Genomic DNA, 20,767 nt, shown 5'->3' with positions numbered 1-20,767 from the left:
ACACTCTTGTTCCAGAATAAGAGAACCATTTTCCAGTTTAATTCAGGCCATTTGCAATAAGTGTGTCCACATGGAGAGTTATAGCGCTATAACTACCATGGTAAATATCCTCATGTAGACAAGCCCTTAGTCAGCATGAATAGTTTTTGGACATCCTTAGCTGAAGAAGGCTGTTGTGTAATGGTGACAGCTGTGTGCTGTCATGCCGGGGATCCTTCTTAATCCAGAGGGAGCATAGAGCTCATGCTCTGTAAACCATCCTCTGTCTGTTTTTCTGAGAGCCTGAGGGCTCGTCTACACTACAGTTGCTACCTCAGCGTAGCTGTACCAACGTAGCCATGCTGCCGTAGCACTGCGAGCCCAGACGCTCTCTGCCGTTGGGGAAGAGAGTTCTCCCATTGGCATAATTACGCCGCCTCCCCCAGTGTCGGCAGCTGTGTTGGTAGGAGAGCTTCTCCCACCGACAAAGCGCTGTCCACACCAGCATGTAGGTCGGTGTAACTCTCATCGCTCGGGGTGTGTGTGTGGGGGTGTGTGTGTGTGTGTGGCTTTTCCACATCCCTGAGCGACTTAAGTTATACCGAAATAAGCGCTGGTGTGTACAAGCCCTTCGTCCAGTGGTTCTCAACCTGAGGTGCAATCAGCACACAGCTGCAGCCGTGTGACATCCTCAGGGCCGTACAGGTAGTCTCGGCTGTGGGCTGCACATGTGGCCTACGATGGTAAATAGGCTGAGAACCACTGCCTTAGTCAGAGCACTCTTCCTCAAACCCACAGAGAAGATGTACAGACTCTGAGGCCGAAGTCATTGTCATTGTATGAATCATTGAGAAAGTTAGGATGAAGGTGATGGTTACGTGTATAAGTCCTAGGGTGTCTCATCTAACATGCACCTGAGATCCAGTAGCTGGTCTGTGGAGCAGACAACCAGTGGTCATTCCCAAAGCTGGCTTTCCCACACTACAGGGCCCAGGGATGTTGCCAAGCCAGTCCAAGTTCAGGGTAAATGTGCTGTTCTGTACAAGGATCTGCTCTGGAGTCAGCTGTCAACCTGGTGATTACCCCATGTCATAAATATAAAGGGAAGGGTAAACCCCTTTGAAATCCCTCCTGGCCAGGGGAAAGCTCCTCTCACCTGTAAAGGGTTAAGAAGCTAAAGGTAACCTCGCTGGCACCTGACCAAAATGACCAATGAGGAGACAAGATACTTTCAAAAGCTGGGAGGAGGGAGAGAAACAAAGGGTCTGTGTGTCTGTCTATAGTCTGTCTATATGCTGGTCTTTGCCGGGGATAGACCAGGAATGGAGTCTTAGAACTTTTAGTAAGTAATCTAGCTAGGTATGTGTCAGATTATGATTTCTGTAAATGGCTGAGAAAAGAATTGTGCTGAATAGAATAACTATTTCTGTCTGTGTATCTTTTTTGTAACTTAAGGTTTTGCCTAGAGGGGTTCTCTATGTTTTTGAATCTAATTACCCTGTAAGATATCTACCATCCTGATTTTACAGGGGGGATTTCTTTATTTCTATTTACTTCTATTTTTTATTAAAAGTCTTCTTGTAAGAAACTGAATGCTTTTTCATTGTTCTCAGATCCAAGGGTTTGGGTCTGTGGTCACCTATGCAAATTGGTGAGGCTTTTTATCCAACATTTCCCAGGAAAGGGGGGGTGCAAGTGTTGGGAGGATTGTTCATTGTTCTCAGATCCAAGAGTTTGGGTCTGTAGTCACCTAGGCAAATTGGTGAGGCTTTTTACCAAACCTTGTCCAGGAAGTAAGGTGGAAGGTTTTGGGAAGTATTTTGGGGGGAAGGACGCGTCCAAACCGCTCTTCCCCAGTAACCAGTATTAGTTTGGTGGTGGTAGCGGCCAGTCCAAGGACAACGGGTGGAATATTTTGTACCTTGGGGGAAGTTTTGACCTAAGCTGGTAAAGATAAGCTTAGGAGGTTTTTCATGCAGGTCCCCACATCTGTACCCTAGAGTTCAGAGTGGGGGAGGAACCTTGACACCCCACCTCAGAGACAACTTTGAAAATTGTGGTTTAAAAACCTGAGATGTACCTTTGTTCTCAAGCCAAAATCAAATACTTGAAGATGGCTTTAATTCAGCCACTCTCCTGGGTGGAGGGTACTGGGGACTTCTCTAGGTATGGAGTATGTAAAATTCCCCCCACCCTCCAGTTGGCTTTGGCTGATTCTGATTGCTGTGGTGCAATGGGTTGAATGACTGGGATTGGAAGTTTTGCACTTGCATCAATGGCCCTTCTGATTAAACTCAATTTTTTTAACCTTTCCCCTCCTCTGAAATTCCTCAGTAGTTCAGGAAAAGCAACAAACCCCAGCAGCCAGACATCTTTCTCCTGTTGCTAAGGCTGCTTTTCTTCTCGGGGTAACTGTGTTGAGTCTTGCTGTGAAAATTGCAATTTATTTTTCATTCTGAAGATTATTTTCCCCCTGTACCCAGTTCACGTGACTCTAATTATGAATAACCATTTCCAAGGCCAATACTGGAGAATTGCCCTTTTCTTTTTTTAAAGCAATATCAGTCAAGATCCTAGCAGCATGAAATCCTAGTACCAGAGGCTAAACTGGATTCCAGCCTTATCCAGCACTGGCTCGACATTCAGAAGAAGACAAAGGCCTGGTTTAAATCGGTGCTGAGCACATGCAGTGCCCAGTGATTTTAATTGGTGCTGTGGGTGCTCAGACCCTCTACGTGTATCGTATTATTGATTTTGATGTACACACGTTACGCTACTCCCATGGAAAGGCAGACCTACTATTTACTCTCATACACCGCTTGGTGGATTAAAACGTTAAAACTCGGGCTGTTGATTAATCACAGTTAACTCACGTGATTAACTAAAAAAAATCGTGATTTAAAAAGTTAATTGTGATTAATTGCAGTTTGAATCACATTGTTAAACAATAGAATACCAATTGAAATTTATTAAATATTTTTGGGTGTTTTTCTACGTTTTAAAGTATATTGATTTCAATTACAACAAGAATACAAAGCGTACAGTGCTTACTTTGTTGTCTTTATTACAAATATTTGCACAGTAAAAATGACAAACAAAAGTAATAATATTTTTCAGTTCACCTCATACAAGTACCATAGTGAAATCTCCTTATCGTGAAAGCACAACTTACAAATGTAGATTTTTTTTGTTACATAACTGCACTCAAAAACAAAACAATGTAAAACTTTAGCGCCTACAAGTCCACCAAGTCCTACTTCTTGTTCAGCCAATCACTAAGAGAAACAAGTTTGTTTACTGTTACGGAAGGTAATGCTGCCCGCTTCTTACAATATCCCCTGAAAGCGAGAACAGTCGTTTGCGTGGCACTTCTGTAGCCGGCATTGCAAAGTATTTACGTGCCCGGTATGCTAAACATTCATATGCCTCTTCATGCTTCAGCCACCATTCTAGAGGACATGTTTCCATGCTGATGACACTCGTTAAAAAAAATGTGTTAATTAAATTTGTGACTGAACTCCTTGGGGGACAATTTTATGTCTCCTGCTCTGTTTTACACCTGCATTCTGCCATATATTTCATGTTATAGCAGTCTCGGATGATGACCCAGCATGTTGTTCGTTTTAAGAACTCTTTCACTGCAGGTTTGACAAAACGTAAAAAAGGTACCAATGTGAGATTTCTAAAGATAGGTACAGCACTTGACCCAAGATTTAAGAATCTGAAGCGCCTTCCAAAATCTGAGAGGGACGGGATGTGGCGCATGCTTTCAGAAGTTTTAAAACAGCAGCACTCTTTTGCGGAAACTGCAGATCCTGAACCACCAAAAAAGAAAATCAATCTTCTGATGATGGCATCTGACTCATGATGATGAAAATGAACATATGTTGATCTCCACTGCTTTGGATCGTTATTGAGCAGAACCCAACATCAGTATGAACACAGGTCCTCTGGAATGGTGGTTGAAGCTTGAAGGGACATTTGAATCTGTAGCACGTCTGTCACGTAAATATTTTGCAACGCTGGCTACAACAGTGCCATGCGAACATCTGTTCTCACTTTCAGGTGAAATTGTAAACAAGAAGCGAGCAGTATTATCTCCTGGAAATGTAAACAAACTTGTTTGTCTGTCTGAGCGATTGTCTAAACAAGAAGTAGACTTGCTGGATCTAAAATTTTACATTTTTGTTTTATTTTTGAATACAGAGGTTTTTTTGTACAGAATTCTACATTCCTAAGTTGAACTTTCATGATAGATATTGCACTCAATACTTGTATAAGTGAATTGAAAAATACTGTTTCTTTTATTTTTTTTAAAGTGCAAATATTTGTAATAAAAAATAAATATAAAGCAAGTACTGTACACTTTGTATTCTGTGTTGTAATTGAAATCAATATATTTTAAAATGTGGAAAATATCCAAAAATATTTATATAAATAGTATTCTGTTCTTGTTTAGCAGCATGATTAATTGTGATTAATTTTTTAATCGTGCGATTAATTGTTTTAATCGCTTGACAGCCCTAGTTAAAACTTTTCTCACTCACACCATTGTAATTCGGGCATACTCCACTGAAATCAGAGGAGTTGCACCCCTGTAAAAATGGTGTGAGTGAGAAGAGAATCAGTCTTGTGAGTTTAACAGTCAATTGGGCCAGGTCTACATTTGAAAGGGTTTCCAGTGTATTTATACAAGCAAACCCATGTAGTGTAGAGACAGCTTGTACTGGCAAAAAAGTGCTTTTTCTGGTGTAGTCTATACTGGTTTCCTGCACTAAATAAGTTACAAGGTTAAAAACACTTTTATGTCAGTATAACCACATGTACATTAGGACTTTTGCAAAAACTCACACCCCTCACCAACATTGCTTTCCCAGCAAAAGTTTTTGGTTGTAGGTCTAGCCTAAGAAAATCCTACAAATAAAGAAGATCAGCTTCACCAAAATGTGTCTTTTGCTTTGTGCGCTCTCTCCATAATTTTGTTTCTGTCTCCAGGTTCATGCATTTCAGGGTCTTTCTGCAAAAGATTTCAGCCAAAGAGAGAAAAAAGAAAATGAAAGTTGCTAAGCTACTGTGTTGGATTCTTTCCTGGGCTGTTTCCCAGTCAGCCAGGTACACTGACCTTGGATCAGCTTTCCATCAGGTAAGAGATTTTGCTCCTGAAAGAATTCAGCAAAGGTGAAAATGTTCTTAATCCTTGATTTTTCTTATGGCAGGATGTTTGTCATTGTCCACTGCTAATTTGAGGAATGCTCAGATAAAGAATTCTGAAAGGGACATTTTGCAACTTCCCTTTTATGTTGGTTAGGGTGTGATTTTATTTTGTTTAGTTATATTGGTACAGCCCAGATACCATATACCGCACAGTTTATTCCCCACCCCATACAGGAATAAACTATACTGGTGTAATTGCACCTACGCTAGCTGGGGTGAAGGGGTCTGTGTGTGAAGAGGGGAGGTTATACTGCTTTAGTTAAATTGGTATAGTTAAAGTGGTACAGTTTTTGAGTGTCGACAAGTCCCTGGCTTGCTAAATCCCCTTTGAAGCTGGTTCTTGCTTCTCACGCTTTCCAGTGGCCACGCTTTGCATTTTATAGTTTTATGGTTCTCCAGTATGGTTTCCTTTTGGTTGGCTTCTTTTTCTGCGTAATTGCGTCATGATGCGAGCAAGAGGTGTCCACGGTTCTGGTGCTAGGGTTTCATTAAGTGCTGCTACAGTGAGATGAGGGATTTACAGACTGTATTATCATGAGTCACGCTATAATGGATTAACAGTTTTTGGTGGAGTTTCTGCAAACTTTTTGATTAGGTGGATGGTGGCATGTAAACAGAACACAGGTATTTTAGAATCTAGAGGATCTTGATCACCAGACTATGATCATTTTAAACCAAAGTCGGTTTTCAAATTTCTCTGCGAACAGTGGACACCGTTTCAGTGGAACTGCTCGAAGAGAACAACTTTTTTCCCCTTGGAATACATTCGAGGCCCCTCCTCGAATTGAGAACAACTTTTATTAGTAATATTGGCTGTTCCCATTGAATTAGTCATCCAGAAACATGTAGCAAACTGAATGCTGGCTGGCAAAATGTCCCACATTTCTGGTAGTGTGAATTTCTGCACTGAAAATCATTGTGTAACTTTTCCCCAATCAGTGGGTAAAGTAGATCGAAATAGGAGTGGCAGTTTTTGGCAGTTTGGTGGCTGTTGTCACAAGATTCTGTGTTAGTGATGATAGGATACAGGAAGGGGAAGGACCTGGGGACCCTTTATGGTTTCTATAACACTGCTATCACTGTAGTGTCTGAGCATTTAGACAAACAGGAGGAGAATGGTGTCCAAAAGAAACTTGCGTCCCTAACCCGTAGGCTCGGTGCAAGCAATATATATGGGTGTGCTGCGTATATAAACCATGCCATTTAGACTTGATCAGGGTGCAGAACCTATGAGCAAAAATAGAAGCTCTGGGGATTTTTGCCCCCAGATGTTGAAATGCCTGATGCAATTTCCTGCACTTTAGAAGATCTAAAGACATTTCAAAAGAGGAATTTTATGCAATGTTTTAATGTTTTATGCATTTATTTATCTGTCTGGAAGCAAAGGGTGCGGGACAGCTGTTCCTTTAGATGAGGTGGTTATAGAATTCCCAGCAGGGGATCTTCTCCCATCAGATGCTGCTGCACTACCTACTGATTGCAAAGCTGGGAGCCCAGAAGCTGGCCAGTCAGTCTCCCGCTCCTTTTGCTAACCCCAGGTCAGATCCCCCTGCCTGATGAGCTCTCCCTTTATCAGCCAAGGAGGAGGGATGTGGGGGGAGCTGAGTTCACCCGGTTGCTCAGCAGAGGGAGGGGCACATGCTCTCTCTGCCCTTAGCAGGGAAGGGGAGATGTGCTTCCCCATGGGCGGTGCATGAACCGCTGGCTGGGGGAGGCTATCCCACATCCCCGCCCCTTCCACACCCAGACTAGAGGCCCCCCCCCCCGCACCACTGGCCCCCCCCCAGCCCCTTAGTACTGGGAGGGCAGATGCCATGGCCCCAGCCCAAGCCGGGGCCACCACACAGTGGTACTGGAGTCGCATCACAGAGCGGGAAGCGGGGGGGGATTGGGGGGAGCATGGGGGGATGCACAGCCTATGGTACCTGCCACCCATGTGCTTCCCCTTCCTTGAACTCTGATCGTAGCTCCTGGGAGATTTTGATTACTAAACAGAGACTGCTGTTTTGTCATCTGTCTGAAATAATCCTGCTCCCATTTGCTTCTCACTATTGAGAGAGAGGGAAATGCTTCCCCACAGTTGTTAGCCCAGCCCTGTGCGCTTTCCACAGATAAGCCCCTCTCAGCATGAGCAAACTCCAGAAGCAGGATTGTGATATCTTGGCATTAGTAGTTGGGCATTTGAGACATCTGGGATGAGGAGTAAAGTGGGTACGGTTTGGTTTTTACTTGTTTGTGAAGGCTAGGGAGGGTCCAGGACCACAACACCCTTATGCTTGGAGGAAATTTTGGTTCTGGAGCCCAACTGAGCTGTGCAGGCCACGGCTAACCCCTGGGTATGAAAATCCCTTTAAATCTGAACTATGTGGAAGTTTGGTTGCAATTCCTGCTCTGAACTCTGCAGCTTAGGTCTGTCTCCATAGTGTATGAACCAGAGGATTGCATCCAAACTGCCATACTCTGGGAAAGTTCTAATCTGCCAACCCTAGCTCAGGCCTGTCTTTCCAGAGAACAGAATGCAAGCTACCTGTCCAAAACGTCTGGGTGTGGCCCCAGGTTGGGGTATGTTGGATGGATGTCAGTGAAGGGGTAGACATGTCGCATGCCTGCCTTTTGATGGCTGCTCCAAGCCACTATTAGCTTATGGCATGGTGCTGCCTTGGTAACATGTCGCAGCTGAAAAGCACACAATGGTGTTAACAGGATAGCTGGGGCAGGATTTATCTTGTCAATTATCTACAAAGGGCTCAAATTATCAGGTTCATGTTACCATGTTATCTCAACACTTTCTGCATGATGGACCTGGGATTTCAGCACTTTCTGAATGATTAGTTTGCCTCAGGCTCTGCATCCTCCTTCCCAGAGCTCCCCTTTGGTCAGCGTCATATTTGTCTGGTTTATTTTTTTGAAAGGAATTCCCCCCTCAATTTCGGCACACTCATCATAACATAAACAAGCTGGTATTTTGTACTGATGAGTGTGTGTGTTCCCTCCCTGTGTGAAGTTTATCCACAGAGGACACTAGTCTAGTCTACTACAACCACTAGTCAGGGGATTTAGGACTTTAGCTCAGGATGTGTAGAGGATCATGTTCTTAGCATAGGTCCTGGGTTTGATCCCTGATGGTGACCAAGATCTTGGTGATTACAGTTGTGCTTTCCAAAACGTTCAATAGATATGGTGTTGATGTTGAATATATTTCCAGACTCAATGTGGATTTATTCTCCTGTGGTAAGTGGAACTTGTCAAGACTTCTGCAAAGATATATTGAAGTTTTACCAAGAATTTTAGGTTGGAACAAACAGATTGCATGTAAAATCCAGGAGTACACTAGCCAAAAATTCTACAAAGAAAACTACTTCGGGGTCAAGGGCATAGCTTCTGTTGAGCCCAGTTACAATGCAAAGCCCTGTCCCTGCAATCAAGTCTGCATGGACAGACCTCCGTCCACACACATTCAATAGCCAGGTTGTCGCATAAATTACCCATGTTTAGAATGAAGTTAAATGTTGCACCACAGCCAAGTCTTTGTCAATTTACTGTCTTGTGTTAATAAAGTATAGTGTCAACTTCTGAAGGTATTAATAGCAGAGACCTGAGTGAAATCCAGAAGTGTCCCGCTTAACTATTTAGAGATGGCCGGGTGTGCCTGTATTCTGCATGCTGATGAGGAACCCTCATTAAAAACAGCCCATTGTTCATTTTCAGAGAGGTGGTCTTGTTTCTGTTAGTGCTACAAGGCTGTCCTTTTTCTCACTTTACACTGGTTTCAAGGTGTGCCATTAGCTTTAGCTTTGGAATGTTTTGCATTTTTAAGAAGTTGGATTAAAACTACACTTCGAGAAGATCAGCAAGTTTGCCTCCAGGGTTTATATTTCCTTCTGTAGAAGCTTTTTATTAAAATATCATATTTGCAAAAGATGGAAGATTGCTAAGCCCATCTCCAAACCTCCAACGCAACTTCTGTTTTGTGGGGTACAGGGCTGTATATTGGCTAGAGCACAGGACTTGGGGCAGGAGATCTGGATTTTTTTCACCCTTGCTTAATGAGAGGTTTCAGAGTAGTAACCGTGTTAGTCTGTATCCACAAAAAGAAAAGGCGTACTTGTGGCGCCTTAGAGACCAACATTTATTTGAGCATAAGCTTTAAATTTGTTAGTCTCTAAGGTGCCACAAGTACGCCTTTTCTTTTCACCCTTGCTGTTTGACATTGGGCAAGCCACTGCTTGCTGCAGAGTTAACTTGGGTGATTGACACCAGGGTCTGAGTCACCTGGGCTAGCCTAGTTTGGGTATGAGCAGACACGCTGCAAAGCCCTGCCTGGGTTATTCTCTTCACTGATTGCACCCCTGTGCTAGGACTTGTGAGGGCATATCCCTTGGTTCTCTGTACTGTAGTAAGCTGAGCCTCTCTGATTCTTTCCCAGTGAACGTCTGTCCTGCTGGGCACACGGGCAGTTACGGAAAAAACCCTGCAGGACTGTCCGCACTTAAATGGTTTAGCCCAGAGGTGGGCAAACTACGGCCTGTGGGCCAGATCCAGCCCGCTGGCCCCTCCTGTCTGGCCCCTGAGCTCCTGGCCCGGGAGGCTTGCCCCCAGTGCCACCCTCCCCCCACCCCAGCTGTCCCCCTTCCTTGCAGCCTCAGCTCCCTGCGCAATGCTCTGGACGGGGGGGCTGTGAGCTCCTGGGGCGGGGCAGCGCAGCTGCAGAGCCCGGCCTGACCTGGTGCTCTGTGCTGCGCGATGCGTGGCTGGCTCCAGCCAGACGGTGCAGCTGCCTCCACACCGCCAGCCACTGGTGCTCCAGGCAGCGCGGTAAGGGGGCGGGGAGCAGGGGGGGTTGGATAGAGGAGAGGGGAGTTCGGAGGGTGGTTAGGGGCTGGAGGTGTGGATAGGGATCGGGGAACGGGGGTTGGATGGGGCAGGGGTCCCGGGGGGGCAGTCAGGAAGGAGAGGAGGGGTAGCGGGAGGCAGTCAGGGGCAGGGGTTCCGGGGGCGGTCAGGGGACAGGGAGAAGGGGTGGTTGCATGGGGCAGGGGTTCGGGGGGGACAGTCAGGAAGGAGAGGGGTTGGATGGGGCGGTGGGAGATCCAGGGGTGGTTGGATGGCGTGGGGGGTCTGGGGGCAGTCCAGGAGACAGAGTGGGGGTGTGCGTGGATGGGGCAGGGGTCCCGGGGGCAGTCAGGGGACAGAGTGGGGGTGTGCGTGGATGGGGCAGGGGTCCCGGGGGCAGTCAGGGGACAGAGTGGGGGTGTGCGTGGATGGGGCAGGGGTCCCGGGGGCAGTCAGGGGACAGAGTGGGGGTGTGCGTGGATGGGGCAGGGGTCCCGGGGGCAGTCAGGGGACAGAGTGGGGGTGTGCGTGGATGGGGCAGGGGTCCCGGGGGCAGTCAGGGGACAGAGTGGGGGTGTGTGTGGATGGGGCAGGGTCCCGGGGGGCTGTCAGGGAATGGGGGGGTGGGGTTGGATGGGGCAGGAGTCCCGGGGGGGCTGTCAGAGGGCGAGAAGCGGGGGTGGGGTTGGATAGGGGGCGGGGGCCGTGCCACGCCTGGCTGTTTGGGGAGGTACAGCCTCCCCTAACCGGCACTCCATACAATTTTGGAAACCCAATGCAGCCCTCAGGCCAAAAAGTTTGCCCGCCCCTGGTTTAGCCATATCCTCACTGCAAAGTGGGTGAGTTACCAGCCCAGGTGCAATGCAGTAGCGCGGGATGGGCCAGCTAGCTCAAGTTGGAAGTACCACTAAATTCAGAGGTTTTTGTATGTGAATGATGACTTGGTTGGGACAACACCTGAGCAAGTGCCTGGGCTTAACTCTGCAGTTAAGACATACCCTGAAAATAGCTGCGTGTGTCTCCTGCTTTGTAAAGAGAGGATACGTGTCATAACGCTTCCCAGCTTCGTTAAAAGCTCTTTGAGATCCTTCCTTAGGAGGTGCCATTTAAGTCCAAAGTATTACCTGTATTATTTTTGCTCAGGGTATAAAGTGGGGAGACTGTGTGTTTGCATTCAGTCAGGGCACCGAGGAGGTCATTGGGTCAAAACTGGAGCTTTAAATGGAGTGTTGGCTTCTCCCTTCATTGTTAGGGCCATGACGGACGTGAGCAGTGTTCTCCCAGCTCCTGCCCCTGTGTGTGACTGCAGTGATTGCTGTGATGTTCCTGGTGAAATTTCACTGGATCTTGTTTCGTTGCTCACCCTCAGTAGGAGAGGCTAACAGCTTTCTCTGCAGCCAGCCAGAGGACAGGAATGCAGCAATTTGGAAAAGCAAGGCCAGCTCGCTTTGTATTTTGCCCAGACTTCCAACCTGAGTGACCCATGTAGAAGTCAGTGAGGCTCTGCATTGATGTGTTGCTGCACACCCCTCCCCTCCCTCCCCCCTTTCCCCCCAAACACACACTCACTGTTGACTTTGGGGCTTAGTATCTTTTCCCCACTCTTACCTTGATCTGCCACCTGTATACTTGGATCTGTTTTATTTAGGTATATTTTCCATGCTCATCGCTGGCGTGTCTGGTCATTCTCCCCCTTACGAAGTGCCAAACATCCTCAGTTCTCTTAATTCAAATCCCTCCTCAAAACAAACTTCTTGGGCAAAGGCTTTCAAAAATATACTGCAGGTAGGGAGAAGGCAGTGGATCTCTGCAATGGTATAACCTCGCATCACAGCCATTATGGAGTGGGCCACTTTTCAGCCTCTTTTGAAGGTGAATTTGCAAATGAAGTTTGGTTGCGACCAGATAAACATTTTTTCATATATGTGACTTGTCCTAGCTACACTAGATGCAAAGTCTTTTTTCAAATTGTCTTGGTTTAAAACATGTTGGATAATAGGTTTTTAAACATGACCTATTTTTCTTCTCTGTACATGGTTAGGACTACAGTTCCAGCAAAATCTCGAGGTAGAGGTCTGGGATTAGGCACCCGAACGGACACTAGAGATCTGGGGAGCGGATCCTCAGCTGGTGGGTTTGTGTAACCTCCACTAAGGTCAGTGGAATCAGGACTGTTTACACCAGCTGAGGATCCACGTATTGGGTTCTGGTCTCATCTGTTACATGTGCTTTCTGAGAACCCTAGGGCTTCATCTCTCTGGGATTCAGTTTTCTTATCTATAAAGTTGAAACACTGGCAGCTCCCTACCTCATGGAGGGTGTGCAAGTCTGAGTCCTCTACTGTTTGCAGAGTGCTCTGAGATCTATTGAAGGAAGATGCAGTAGAAGTGCAAAGTGTGTATTATTATTATTTATTATTTATTTATTTATTACCACAATTCTACATACCCATGTATCCAATAATTCCAATTCAATCTTTAGCCAGTTGGAAGGCCTGAGGTTCTGTATCTTAAATATTTATATGGCCCCCATCCCCAGAGTATCTGGGCTCCTCACAGTCATTAATGTAGTTATCCTCCCAGCACCCATAGGAGGTAGGGAAGTGCTATTATCCCTGCTTTACAGTTGGGAAACTGAGGCATAGAGAGGCTGAGTGACTTGCCCAGGATCACACAGGGAGTCAGTGGAGGAACAGGGACTTGAACTTTGGGCAGCCAGGTCCTAGGCTAGTGCTCGTACCATTGCCTATGCATAGAACAGACCGAACCCTTCAACGGTATCCATGGAGCCTGATAAGTTGCAGACCATAATGATTCTATAGCACCCCCATGCCCTTTGTTGTGAGTGTAGCACAGGGCTGCCATGACTGTGGTAAAGCTGGCTGAAAACTGGAAGCAGATGAAGAAAATCTTTTTTTTTTTTTTTTTAAATGGTAAATTTCAAACTTAGAAATGCTTAGCAATTTCCCAACCAGTTCTGTTGTGTACCCTTCCCTCAATCTAGCGGTGAGGTGCCAGCCTTGGTGCAATCGCTACCAGGATGCGAGTGGGAAAGAAATAAATGGGGAGGTTTAAAGCCCCGTGTCACAAACTAGATGGACCCATTTTTCGGAGAATGGGGCGAAAGAGGGGGAAATACATGATGGGAGCACAAGAGATGGGTGGAATGGGCCAGGGAAGCACTTTGGCTCCAGCAGAGTGTCTATGTGTTAGATTGCCATGGCGTAATAACATTAGCATCCAAGTGTTCTCTGCCAGCCTTTGAAGTTTGCATCTTGTTGAATTGTAAAGAGCAAATGGGAGGTGGAGTTAGCATTTTTGCTGCTGAATGCATTTTTCTGCAAGGCTGGGCTAGCCACGTGGCAGTGCATGGGTTATGTTGGGAACAACAGTCTTTCTTTGGAACAAAAGGTATTTTACACACACACACACACACACACACACACACACACACACACACACACACACACACACACACACACACACACACACACACACACACACACACACACACACACACACACACACACACACACACACACACACACACACACACACACACACACACCCCTCTCCCAGAAAGCCTCAGAATTGTAGCGTCTGTAATTCCTTTGCACTCACCGTTTCCTACTGTTCTCGACTGTAAACTAACTGTAACAGGTGCGGTTTTTCTCATTCCTCATGTGAAAGCAGGTTCACATAGAAAGTGGGAATTATTGTGGTGTTCTAGTATTTTCTCTTCCCTTTCCGTCTCAGATTTTATGTTTATTCCCTTGCACAATGATAACGAGCCAGTTTTGTGTAATTTTGCATACAGTGTCTTAAAAATCAGGATTTTACTGTGTTGTGTACTTAAGAATTTCTATACCAGTTCAGAGCATTGGTCAATGTAGTTCAACCTGTCGTGGTCTGCTCCTTCAGAACTTGCCTGGCACTCTTTCTCAGGGGCTGGTCTACTAGCAAATAGATCAACCCACACCTCCTGAGGGAGAGGCCTAATTAAACCAACCCGAGTTCCTGTGTAGACAGCGATAGGTTGACGGAAGAATTCTTCTGTCAGCCTAGCTGCTGCCTCTTGTGGAAGTGCATTTACTACAATGATGGGAGAACTCCTCCCATCGCTGTAGTAAGTGTGTACCCTGATGGGCTACAGCAACATGGCTGCAGCTATGCTGCTGTAGTGTTTTAAGTGTAGACATGGTCTCAGTCTCACTCTGCAACAAGACTCTTCTAGAGAATTCCACATATTTTAATTCTTGTCCATCTTCTCTAGTGCCATCTTCCAGAACTCGCTGTAGTTGGCCAGCCTTCCATTGCTATCCTCAACCATCCCCAGATATTAATATAACATTAATATAAATTAATATCTTAATTTAAGAAGAGGCACTAACATGAGCTGCCTAAAACAAGAAACCAGTCTCCTGATCTTGCACACCTCTCATCTTCTCATACCCTATCCCTGAATCCTTTGTCTTCCCTTGGTCAGTATTGGCCAAGTCAGAAGGTCCTGGGGACAAGGACTTTTACTCCGTTCCCATCTCCCAGCCCAGTGGCAGTGGCAGAAGCTTCCTTTGTGTTGGAGAAGCACCCAGAACTTTTTGGGTACTACTCCCACACAAATAATGACCCCTCTCTTTTTTTTCTATAGCACCACACACAACTCTGTAGTAGTGTATAGAATTAATACCTCCAGCGTTAGCTTCCATTTTTATGCTTGTGATACTCAACTGTATGCACCCTCCAGCATCTCATCCCTGTGCCCACTTTCTCTGTCCATCCTTGCCAAATAAACCCGGGTCTTCTTTTCTTCAGCTAAATATCACGCAGACAGAAGTGCTTCCTTTTGGTCGAGAGGAACTTTTGGTAATGCTGCGTCATCTGCTATGCTGCTCTCCCTGATGTGGACCTCCCGTTTGCCTCCACTATCTGTAAATCTTTGCCTAAACCTTGACTGTGACCCCTTCTTGTGGCTATGGATCTGAACAAAGTTGCTTGGCTGTCTCTCTGCCTTGATTTATCTCTGCTTAGCTGCCTCTGTTCCCTTGCTGTGGGTTTTAATTTCCCTGTACTGATGATTTTGGGCCTGATTCAGTACCCACTGAAATCAATTGGAGTATTTCTATTGACTTCAATGGGCTTTGAATCAACCCTGCACTTCACTTTTGTTTTATGTAATCCAGTGCAAGAGGTTGAGATATTCTGCAGAGCATCTTTCGTGCACATTATGGTCCTGCAGCCCTTCCCCTTACTCATGTGAGTACTCCCACTGTCTTCAGTGGAGGCTGTGATGTAAATAAGGGTTGCAGGACTCTACAGTAGAACTTAATTGCATTGTACGTGCCTTGCAAGAGTGAGCAGTACTTGATGCTTCAGCGGAAGGCACCCTTGCAGTGTACCTAGCTGCTTATGCAATTACTATAATTTACTGCTTAGGTGTTATATAGCAGTTTTCATGAGTAGATCTCAAAGTACTTTGCAAAGGAGGTCATTGTGATTATCCGCATTTTACAGATGGGGAAACCGAGGCATTGAGCTGGAAGTGACTTGCCCAAGGTCACTCAGAAGGCAATTGGCGCAGGCCTGGGAAATGAAAGGGACTAGAAGGGAGAAATGAGGTTTTTTTGTTTTTTGTTTTTTTTTCTCCCTCCCCTCTCTTTCCATTTTGTTTACTTGGTGCATTTTTACAATGTCTTCTGTATTCTTCGTTTCAGATGTCCCGTGGGATATTTAGTTAGTGAGCTTCCCTTGGTCTTTTATGGATCTTTCTCTCAGAAACAGGGAATAAAAAAAGTTTAAAATGAGAAAATGTGTTTGAAAAATGAGAAACGAAAGGGGAATTCGGGGGCATTTGTAGAACCAGCGACTAGTTTTAACTTCAAGGAGTCTGGTGGTACTTTAAAGACTAACAGATTTATTTGAGCATAAGCTTTCGTGGGTAAAAACCCCACTTCTTCAGATGCATGGCATGAAAATTACAGATGCAGACATAAATATACTGACTCATGAAGGGAAGGGAGTTACCTCACAAGTGGAGAACCAGTGCTGACAGGGCACTCGGGGTGGATGTAGTCCACTCCCAATAATAGATGAGGAGGTGTCAATTCCAGGAGAGGCAAAGTTGATTTAACTTGTCATTTGAAATAAGATTAGAGTCTTCAGAGCAATTAGAAGTGAATATTTACATTAGGATTGGATGTGAACATTTGCATCTGGTTTGGGGTTAAAACGATAATCAGTTTTCTGAAAGCAAAACAAGCTTATTATGCAAATGTGGTGTTTCCCCCTGTTGTTTTGCTTACCAATTGCCTCTGGTAAAAGTGACAAGGAATTGGTTAGATTTAATCTCTTGTCTTGACTATTACCACCAATTAATAAAACAAATAAGATGAAAAAGCAGTTCTGATTTTTGTGAAGGCCCCTTAAAAACTTCTGCTCCCAGAAAGGGCCACTGTATCAATAATTACTTTGGTTGAACTCCAAAATACTGTAGTTCTGAAAAGGCAGTGATTTTCCTCTGTGTGTCTAGGTGGGAGCCTTTTAAACTTACTGGAGCTAGCCTAAACGCTTTGTGGCTATGCAGAGTCTAGGTTATACTTTCTGTGCAACAAAAGGAAGAAAGTCCTGTGTAATGTAAGTCCCTCCTATTTTACTGTACAGAGATTTGTTTGGTTACCTGATTATGTAAAGAGCAAACAGACCCTGGTTGTCATCGTCGGGATCAAACCTGGAACCTCTGGAGCTTAGTGCATGAGCCAAAAGCCAACTGGCTGTTAGCTAAGGCTGTGGCTACACTGTCACTTTACAGCGCTGTAACTTTCTTGCTCAGGGGAGTGAAAAAAAAACTGCCCTGAGCGCAGCAAGTTACAGCGCGGTAAAGCGCCTGTGTAAACAGTGACCCAGCGCTATAAGCTAATCCCCTTGCTTATCTAGAGAAGTGAGCTGGACCAAGTCTAAAACCTGCCCAAGGAACACAGCCAGACTGTCTGAAGAGCAGAGTCAAAGCTGGCCCTGTTCGTTAGGATACAGTCATTGATGGGGACTTACCGTCTCAATGGCTGGCCAGAGCCCCTGAGGAAAATGAAGAGCTTTGTTAAAACACCCACTGTCAGTAAAAACAGGGTGTCCCTAGCAGGTATCCCATCGGGTCTGAACTGCACATTGGAAAAATCCGCATGGGGGTTTCAAGTAAAGAACTCTCTTGTCCTGAAGGTATGCCCAGAACAACAGCTATCCAGTTATCAAATCACAAGAGAGCTGCCTCTGTTTGTCTCACTGGACTGCTGAAAGGTGACAGCTAAAGAGCTGGCCGTTGGACAGCATCATCTCCTCACCGGAAATGGGGCTGAGCCGGGGTGAGCCACAGAAGGAATCAAAATCAGCCAGTGACTGAAAAGGTCTGAGGCAGAAAACTTGTTTCAAGACTTGGCTGGAAAGTTGATTGAACCGGCGCTTTGAAGTTTCGAGTGTAGCCATGTCCTAAGGCATTAGAGCAACCTCATTAATCTCTTTCTCTAAGTGGTCTCAGTGCCACTGGGACAGAACACCACACCCAGGAGGTGCGTGGGTTACAATTACATATAGAAATATGCTTTCTTCTTTTAGTAAATGGGACAGTTCTATGTCCCTGTCTGTTTACTAAGCCATTCAGGCTGCGGTCTCCGCATTCAGGCTGAGCATGGTTGCTTCTTGGATGGTAGGCACTTCAGGCAGTATCGTGCACTGTCTTTATGAAGGGTGTTCAGTGTTTCAGTGGGTTTCTCTCTCTCTTATAGGCCGTCTTGAGATAAGCTTCTCAGCTCGTGTGAGGGGATATTGTGCCATTGGAGTTGCAGTTGCCCTATGAGGTCCTGATCCTTTAAGGGTCTTATGTCAATTCTTGCACAAGTCTCGGTAATGTCCTAGCCAAGTTTCAGTTCAGTTACTTTCTTCCCTCTGTACAATTTCCTTTCAGTTTCTGTTAGATAAGTTATTCCTTACAAACTTCTATGGCAAGTCATTTTAAACAACTGTCATCCTATTCCACCCTAGAGATGGCTGCGTTTCATTGGGGATAATCTATAACACACGTTGCACCTGGTTCTTCTAGCAGAAAGGCACCATGTAACTGTAAGGTGCTGTCATTTGTTAATTTTCATTCGTTCATATTTTCTAAAAGTTACAATGATCAGAGAATCCTCTGCATTTTTATGTCTTTCCATGCTTATGCAGCTATTGTACATATATGCTGGGAGAGCTAGTCAATAATATCTTTTGGATTCCGGTTTCACTGAGCAGTGTGTGCCCAGCTCTTCAGAATATCCAGGGCACTCATTTTTAATGTCATGCAGTTTCTAACTGGAGTCTCAAAGGGGTTATTGTGATACTGGCTTTATCTGCAGGTGGTGTGGATGATAGTTGTGAATCAACATGATTTTGATCTTGTCTCTAAAGGGTGATATTGTTACTTTAAAATAGAGAGGGTTGTTTGTGTTAAACCAAGCAGAATCAGGCTGTCTCTGACAGGATGGTGCTTTCATTCTTGTGCTTTTCAGACAAGTCTCGATCGAAGGGGCCGGCGGATATTTACCGTAAATTCGGATGATTTGCTTGGGATAATCCCTGGCTCTTGCCCAAGAGGTGGGGTGTGTGTGTGTGGGGACCTGGAGAGCATGTTCAGGACTTCTCTCATGCAGCTCTATTGTCCAGTTTCATATCCACTTCTGACTAGATAGAGCTCATTCACTTACTGCAGCAAACCCACAGGGCAGCGGGACTCAGCCTGGGACAGATCAATATTGAATCCACAAATATGGGGGCTGGGCCAGGGGAAGAAGCAAAAGGCTCTAGAAAGACCTACACTTATGTTGGAGGTTTAATTAGTAAACTATGGCTTACGTCTGGTTTCTCTCCAATGCTCCCATCAGTTCAGACCAAGTTCAAATGAAGGATGGAGGAGCCTAAGGAAGAATTGCTCTGTATGCATCTCCTTTGGTTCTGAAACTTGCTGGTCTCGTGAGGCTATTGGATTTTCATCATTCAGAGAGACAGCCAAAGTGTCCGGAGCTGGTACAGATGGAACGTATGGGGCTGCGTTTATGGGAAGAGATAAGCAGGGCACAGCCTTGAGCCCTGCCTGCTGCAGTATAGCCGTTTCAGACTGTTAGAAGAACTCTGAGGGCTGTCGATGGGCTTCAGAGGGACCCCTGCTACTGGTGGGAGGTTGCCACTATGTTTTTCCTTTCATGGTTGAGCAGAGTGGTGTTTTCATGGCACTAAGGCAATGTTCACATGAGTCTGTTATTACCATTAGTAGTAGCAGCAGCAATGGTGAAAGCTCTAGTAGGCTGCCCATCGGCATTTTCACTACTGAACTCGAAGAAGGATACGATGACACTGTGGTTAAAACAGCAGTGGGCACCTGAAGCCCCATTGACATCTGCACTCCAGGGGTAGGAACAATGGGAAGCCTTAATAAAAGGACATACCTTAGCCATGCTCTCAATATAACTTATCAAGCGCATCTGCTCTGCAAATAGAACCATGTTAAGTGTAAACCGCCTCTGACACACTTAGCAGAGGTGTTTACAGCTAACACAGCCCATCAAGGTCACTCATATTCCCTCTCTACCACTGTTTTCTCTGTTTGCCTGTCCTCTCACACTCTGCATACGTGGCTGAAATAGTGTCCCCACTGAAATCAGTGACAGAGCTGCCAGGATTTCAGGATTTACAATACCGGGATTACACCCTATGTTAGTATTGGAGCCTTCTGAGAACCTGAGCACCTGTTCCACACTGTCTCAGCTGCTGGTGCTGCTAGAAGGGATTCTGGATGTTTTTCCTTAGGTCACTGCACTTTGGGATGGCGTCTTCCATGGAGCCCTGTTAGGTTTCAGGGCTGGCGAAACTGGTTGCACAAGTCAGTTAGTTGGTCCCTTCTACATAGCAGAAAGAACCGTATTAGAACAGAGCTACAGCCTAACAATTGCTTTATAGCCCTGCTGGCAAGCAAAGCTAAAACACTGTGCACCCATGCAGTTAGGAACCGCGTGTTCACCACGATGGGTGCAGATAGATATAAGTTACACATGGAGACAAATATGTACCAATCTGACCAGGTGGGTGGGAATGTTTTGTTCATACATGCCTTAAGTTTCCAGCTGTGGTACCAAAAGATACCCCATTAAGGGACACAGTTGTAACAAGTAACGCTACGCAGTTAGAGATGGTTTAGTCTTGGGGTAGACGGATTTTTCATCTTGTGAAATACTGTCATGGATCTTACAACATGGTAGCCATCTGTAGTGTAGACAGATTCCTGGGTGCAGCATGAACTGTGCTAATGTAACTTGTGTTTCTGTGGCAACAGTTTAGTGTAGCATTATCCCATTGACTAGTTGGCTTGTACTGTGTTGTGGATTCTAAGCCAGGTAATCAGATACTGCAGTATGGCTGTCAATATGCAAACCTGGATAAATGTTTTATTGTTTATTAATTGTATTACCACAGCACCTAAGAGCCCCAATCATGGATCAGGACCCCAGTATGTTAGGCGCTGTGCAAACACAGAACAAACAGATGATCTTTGGCTCAGGGAGCTTTTGTCATGATAAACTTGGTGATACCTAGACATCCATGCTGCGATGTCAGAGAGATTTTGCTTTGGACAGAAGGACACAGGTCTGGAGTAGTGAGATAAATCTCTGAGTTATCAGCACAGAGATGGAAGTGGAATTTGTTTGTGGATGAGATTACCCAAAGAA

General features: G+C 45.4%; 1 long non-coding RNA gene across 1 annotated transcript in view; it reads left to right on the top strand.

Moving 5' to 3' along the window:
* The window catches only part of LOC144260276 (uncharacterized), a 132,083-nt gene that overhangs the window by 66,442 nt on the left and 44,874 nt on the right, over positions 1-20,767 (top strand). Inside the window, exon 2 of the long non-coding RNA XR_013345008.1 lies at positions 4,975-5,122. This is a non-coding gene — a long non-coding RNA (uncharacterized LOC144260276). The remainder of the gene's footprint in view (positions 1-4,974; positions 5,123-20,767) is intronic.

The sequence above is a fragment of the Eretmochelys imbricata genome, chromosome 2 (genome assembly GCF_965152235.1).
Source record: "Eretmochelys imbricata isolate rEreImb1 chromosome 2, rEreImb1.hap1, whole genome shotgun sequence".
Lineage (NCBI taxonomy): Eukaryota > Metazoa > Chordata > Testudines > Cheloniidae > Eretmochelys > Eretmochelys imbricata.
Note: the sequence above shows the minus strand (reverse complement) of the source record. Positions and strands in the feature narration are given on the sequence as shown.